Source organism: Octodon degus, unplaced genomic scaffold (assembly GCF_000260255.1).
Source record: "Octodon degus isolate 3935 unplaced genomic scaffold, OctDeg1.0 scaffold00147, whole genome shotgun sequence".
Lineage (NCBI taxonomy): Eukaryota > Metazoa > Chordata > Mammalia > Rodentia > Octodontidae > Octodon > Octodon degus.
This window is the reverse complement of record NW_004524723.1, coordinates 7,115,141-7,122,090: the sequence shown is the minus strand read 5'-3', so window position 1 is coordinate 7,122,090 and position 6,950 is coordinate 7,115,141. Positions and strand designations below refer to the sequence as shown.

Sequence of the window (6,950 nt, the reverse complement as noted above, 5' to 3'; positions counted from 1 at the left end):
ATTAAACTTTATTAATTATTAAAAATTCAGAAGCTGATTTTGAAATTGGCCAGAGAAAGAACAAGTTTAAGAATAGCCAAGGCATTATTGAAAAAGAAATGCTGTGTAATATGGTTTCAGGGGTATACGAGAATACCAGTGGATCTAAATAAATATTTCTGAAATGTTTAAGGCATTTGGAGAAATCTTGTATATTTTAGAGAAGATATTTTGGGACATAGTTAACTTATTGAATAAATGGCATTGGACAATTTACTGTCCATTAAAAAAAAAACAAGATCTCTACCTTAAATCTTTCCCAGAGATTACCAATATACCAGTTTTCCTCATCATATTTGCAAAATAATAAAAACTTTAAAAACTAACAGTGCTGGCTAATGAGAACGATATTGTTACATGGGTGCATAGCTATAGGTTCATCCATCAGTATGGGAAATTTAACATTATCTACATTTAAAACATGCATTAAACAATTCATTATGACTTAGAAAGTTAATTTTGGTTATCTGTACTATTTTTGTGACTATAGGGCAAAATATTTCAGATGGTCTAAATGTACTAATACAAAATTCAACAAACAAATCCTGGTACAAATACACTGAAAAGTTCCTTTAGATGTAAAGTATTTTTAAATATTTATTCTTCTGACAAAAAACCAGAATATATTATAAAATATTTTTAAAGGAAAAGTTGTAGAGCAGTAATGTATAAAGCCACTGGAACAATGTATTTATATTTGTGTTCATACATTTATTTTCTCAATATAAAAAGCCTGAAGGATATGTACAAATCTTGGAAGGATACTAGAGATTAGAATTGGGAAAATTAGTAAAAGTTATTCCTATATTCCTTGTGGTATTCAGATTTTTATGAATGAATATAATATGTGCTAATTGTGTAGTTTCAATTAAGGGAATGCAAAATGAATAAATACTGGAATCAGAAGATTGTGTGAATTATGGCTAGACTAATTAGCATATAACCTTGACCAAATTACTTTACTTCTTGTTAGTGAATAAAAGACTATTCATTTTTAAAATTTACCTACATTATTGAATGGTTTATTTTTAATAACTGTCCCTAGATTTTCTGGCCAAGTTATATATTAAAGCATAACAAATGTAGATAAATTTGATTTCTTCCTTTCTAATATTTATAGTTACATATATATAGCATAGTTTAGTGTTTTGTTGATTATGACTCTGTAATATTGCTTATAATTGGTCTTAGTGGGAATTTACCTTTGTTTTCATTCTCAAAGGAAATGCTTCTAAGATTTGAGCATTAAGTAGGATATTTGCTAAAGGCCTTTGGCTAGTGCTTTTGAAATTAAAAAATTTCCACCTATTTACAGAATTCTAAGAATTTTAAATTGTGAATATTGTAGAATTTTATTGGCTGCATTTTATGTTTATGATCTAGATGATTCCTTGATTTGTTAGTTTTTTGAAATATAATAGATTAATTTTAAGCAATTATGCATTTCTGGGATTATTCAATTTAGAAGGGAAAGCTTCCTTTGAAGTTCTCTGGTGAAGTTAAAGAAATAGCTAAGCACTAAAGCTAAGGTTCTTACAGAAGCAAGATAGTATCATAAAATCAGAAGATAGAACATATTACCCCCAAGATACATTTACAACAAAAATGCACATTGGTTTATCAAACAGAAAGGAATGCTCTTAAATGGTAACTTATTGGGTATAGTAATGATTTTTCTCTATTGAGGTTCTCAGCTTTGTCTGTCTCCCTAACCTTTGGCTATTGTTTTATCTGCATTTTGACAGAGTTAATTTCATTACAGTATTGCTTCCTAAAGTTGGCTATGACTACAGTCTATCGCCTCTCATTCCAGATTTGGAAGATGTGCCATAGTGTAGAACCTTCAATCTGGCTTTCTTAACAAGATATATGAAATTTTTCTCCCTTCCTTTTGACTAGAGTGATGGACATCCCTGTCCAATTCTGGTTGTTTGGTTAACATAAACTGCTAGAAATATGCTACAAGTTCATACCAATGAAACAACTGCTAAATGATCAGATATATCCCTCTGTGATTCTCCACATAAATTAGTGGTTAGTTGGATAATGAATCATCTTAATTTTGTTTCTTTATTTTCCTTTATTACCAAAACCCTAAGATTGTACCTTTTCGTGAAACATTAGCACTTTATGCCTTGCTACAAATTTTTCTATAGAAGCAGGTTAGATAATGGTTTTTAAAGTGGATCTGGGATTAGACTACATCCATTGGTAAAATCTGGCCTGCTGCCTGTTGCTACAAAATATTTTATTAAAACAGAGACATGTTCTTCCATTAAAATATTGCCTGAGGCTGCTTTCTTTGTATAAGAGCAAAGAGAAAAATTTGTGATGGAGACTATCTGGCTGCAAAGCCTAAAATATTAACTGTCTACCCCTTTTACACAAAATGTTTGCTGACTCTTAGATTGTAGACCCTCAGCATGGGATTTTGGAGTTAGATTTTCTGCTTTCTAAATTCATAGAATCTGTTGAAGGTGCCACACGGGAGAGGTATTAAACTGTACCATCACATAATAATTAGTTGGACATTCTCTTGTAATTAATTGGCATATAGGCTTCTGGATAAATAAGACACTGAGATCAGGTACTTGTGATGCTTAAATTATATGGGGCAATGATAAATATAACATTGATGGCAAAAATAGCTTCATTTGATGTCATTTGCATTTTTCTATTACTGACATAAATGAGTACAGTGTAGTAGCTGAAAGAAATTTCTTATATTATAATTTTGTAGGCCAGAAGTCCAACATAGGTCTCACTGGACTAAAAACAATGTATTGGAAATTTTGCATTTCTTTAGGTAACTTTAGAAAATAATCTGATATCTTGCAGTTTTAGAGTCTGCACACGTTCCTTAGGTTGTAGCTCCCTTTCTCCAGCTTGAAATCCAACAATGTAGCATCTGCCTGATTTTCTGTTCTTAATTACATCCTGTCTGAGCACATGTGAGAAACATTCTCCACTCTGAAAGAATCAGGTGATTAGTTTTCATCCACTTGGGTAAGCAAGATAATTCCTTTATATCATCTTCCAATCCTTGAATATATTTAAAAAAGTTTTCGTCATATAAAAAAATTATTGGGCTGGGGTGCAAAAAAGAAAAAAATGTTGTGTGTGTAGTACTAGGGATCAAACCTAAAGCTGTGTTCTTAATAAGTACATACTCTACAAGTAAACTATACCCATAGTCATTTGCATATATTTGAAGATTTTGAGGACTAGAATGTTCACATTTTTGGAAGTTCTTTATTTTGTTGATATCATACTGGATGTTAATTACTGATTTACCTCATCCCAAAGATCCTGTGAGATAGCATTAAAGTAACTATTATTTCCTTTAGTTCTAGGCACAGTATCTGCTTATGGAGACCAAATACATACACTTTGATAGGTACTGTTTTAGTCAGAGCCCTAATGAGGAGAGTGTGACCATAACATCTAGTATACTCCTAAGGGAAGGGGGGAAGCATAACAAATTCCCATAACCCAGGTAACTTAAAACAACAAAAATTTAGTGTTTCATAGTTCTAGAAGCCAGAAGTCTGAAATCAGCTGTTGTTTTTGGCCATGCTCCCTCTGAAGGCTTTAGGGGAGAATCTTCTTCTTTTTGGAACAGATCTTTGACTTGGGATGGTTTAATTCTCTCTGTCTTTGTATTTTCTCTCTGTCCTCTTTTCTTCCTTCTTTCCTTCCTTCCATCTTAAAAAAATATTTGGTATAGGGTCTCACTATGCAGCTTCCCCAGCACTGGGATTACAGGTTTGTACCACCACGCCTGTTCTCACTGGTTGGCTCAACACCCGGGAATGGGACCAGCCCAGCATGTGGTACAGGGATCGAAGCCCAGTTCCTGTGCTTGCCTAAGCAGCAGTTGGTCTGCTGAGCTATCTCACTGGCCCTCCTTTTTTCTTCTTATAAGGATAGTAGTCAGTAGACTTTAGTAAAGAAGCCCACTAAATCCAGGATGATTTCATCTGAAGATTCTTCACTAATTTTGTCTGCATAAACATTAATTTCCAATAAGGTCACATTCTGAAATTATATATGTATATATATTTGGGTTTTTTTAAGGATACTAACCATACATTGCATGAGAATTGATAAATGTATATAGATAAGCTTGAGAATATTATAGTTCTCCTCAGGACCCTCTGCAACTTTCCTGAACTCTCCAGGCTAGCATACATGTCACTTTCACATTTCAGGGTAAGAAGAAGTTTTTTGTTTTCGGGAGACTAAATAATGACCTCCCTTGAGATAGTTGAATTGTATGATGTTTATATTCACAAGACTAGTTCCAACATCATTATTTCCAACTCATAACCAGAAGCAGAAACAAATTTCAGCACATCCTAGGTAAAGTGTAAGTTTTTCTACATAGAAATGGACCACAGATAAAAGAAATAGAACATCTACCAAAGGAAATGAGGACCTCTCATACTCTCATTTTCCAAGGGAATGCGCCTAGGAATGGTTTTAAAGGGATTACAAAAGGAAAAAATTGTATACATAGGGAACTCACAAAAATGGGAACCCCATTTGGGGTTTAATGCTTTCTTCAGGATGCTTGAATCTGGTTTGCTAGAATGACTTTTTGAAGCCTGGATTCAACAAAGGCACATAATTGAGATATTAGAGACTTGAGATAGCATTAAAGGAGGACACAAATTACTCCAGCATATAAAATGTTAAAATGAATATATATTAATTGTCCTGGTAACTCACCTCCCAATGCTGTACCTTTTTGTGCCTGTAAGGACACTGTCTCTGCTTAACCTAATAATATGCTAAAAAGGCAGATATGAACATAATGGAGAAGCTTCATAGTGACCATCCTTTCTAGGCCTTTGTTGACAGTAAAAGGTGATGGCAGAAAGCCAGTCTCCATAATATCTATGAATATAAATAAGGATTGGTAAAGGCCAGGGAAATAACTCAGTAGAATAAGCAGGGTATTGAACCATATGGCAATATGGCAATATGGGCTGTAACAAGTGGTAATGCAGAAATTTAAGCAAGTGGTAATGCAGAAATCTCTAGTAATAGGGAATATATTGTGATGTTTCTAGGAGTACAATTAGATAAACTACTTACTGAAGTCTTTTTTTGATTTACATAAGCAGAAGATAGCAAGAGAGTTTAGTTTTTGGTCACCATTACCAAAATGGAAAAATCACAGTATCCTTTCAGATTTTCAGTTAAACCAGTTTGCAGAAGTAAAATCCATTCATCAAAAAAGAAGCCAGAGGTCCCTTAAGAAGAATCCTGAAATACCACATAAATACATATAGTCTCCTACCAAGATTGTCTTGAATGATACAGTGGTAATAGTCACCAATATATCCTTATTGAACTCTATGGTCTGGATTTTGCAAAAAACAAGATGGATCTAACTTGGTAATAGTAAATTACTATAAAATTTAACCAACTAAAAGCTTCAATCACAAATGTCTTGCTGTTGATATTTTTATGGTTGCTCTTCAACCCAATGTGGTAGTTCAGTAGGTACAATTACTGATTTAGAGAAATCTTTTTGCTCAAGTCCATCAGCAGAGAAGATAAAAAATGAGCTTGATTTTAAAAGAAAGAATACAAATATAACCTCATGATCTTTTCCCAGGACTATCTTATTTTTTTTTATTCTGATGTAATAGAATTCACAGGAATGTTGATCAGATATTCTTTAGAAAGCATTCACCTTGTTGTTGGTTGTGTAATACAATTGGAACTGGTGAGCAGAAATGTTAATGTCAGTATAACTCATAACACTTATGTATCAGAGGATGGGAAGAAAATTGCACAAAGATCATGGTCTTTCCCAATATGTTTAATTATGAGAATCTTATGGGCTAGGGCATAGAAAGGGACATTTCCTTTAAGTTAAAATATATGATATTATACTTATTACCAAGAATGTCACATCATCAGTGGACTTTTTGGATTTGGATAATGATATGTTGTTCTTTGCAAATAATTTTTACGTCAATCAAGGATCACCATTTTAAACTATGGTGTAGAGAAAAATTGGGATCTTCACTAACTTACAGCTGTTTTGTAGACTACCTAACGCACCTCCACTCTCAATCCACCATCTAGTTGATATTTTGAGAACTTAGTAGATCTTATATATAAGACTGCCCTGTTGGAAATCCCATTACAATGGTTACAGCACTACTTTCCCTTTTTGGAGCAATGCCTGGATGCTACACAACCCTTGTGGAAGCTAAGCCATGTGACATCAAATGACTATGCAATCTAAACAGTCATTTATAGCTAAGATGCTGCCATATTCATTAAGTCATAGTATTGGGCTGGAGAAATGGTATATTCAGGAGAATATTCTTGAGCTTCCCAAATAAAGTAGATGTAGAGAGCACAAAATTCATTCTGTTACAAAAATGTGTCTATTGAATTCCATATACGATTTCATTGGATGGGAGTGGAGCATCTAAACTGACAGAGGAGGGAAGAATTGAGATATGTTTTCAGACATGTCAGATGCTAGTTAAAACTAGATGAATACAGATTATAGTTAAATTATGTCCCACATATGGGATGACTGAGTGACTGTGATACAGAAAATCCTTACAATGGGCAGAGCAACAGGAGTACATTCGATTGTGCATTTCATGCATAGAGTGACAAAATAATTTTAAAAAGTTATCTTCAACTTGGATATTTTAAAACTCTTTATTAAATTTTTTTACTTTGTAAAATTTATGTATTGCCATAATTTTATTGATAAATAACAATGAGACATTTTCAAATCAAATCGGTAGGACAGTTTCAATAATTAACACACTGCATACATTCTTCTTAGTGGTTAATTACTGTACAAGATGCGGACTTGATATCCTATTTACAAACACCATTGGAAGAAATCATTCTATTCATTAAGAGAATGT

At 33.1% G+C, this 6,950-nt stretch overlaps 1 protein-coding gene across 1 annotated transcript in view; it reads left to right on the top strand.

Moving 5' to 3' along the window:
- Positions 1-6,950, top strand: part of Stxbp5l (syntaxin binding protein 5 like) — a gene marked incomplete at its 5' end in the record, with an annotated part of 350,429 nt that overhangs the window by 51,916 nt on the left and 291,563 nt on the right. The window lies entirely within an intron of this gene.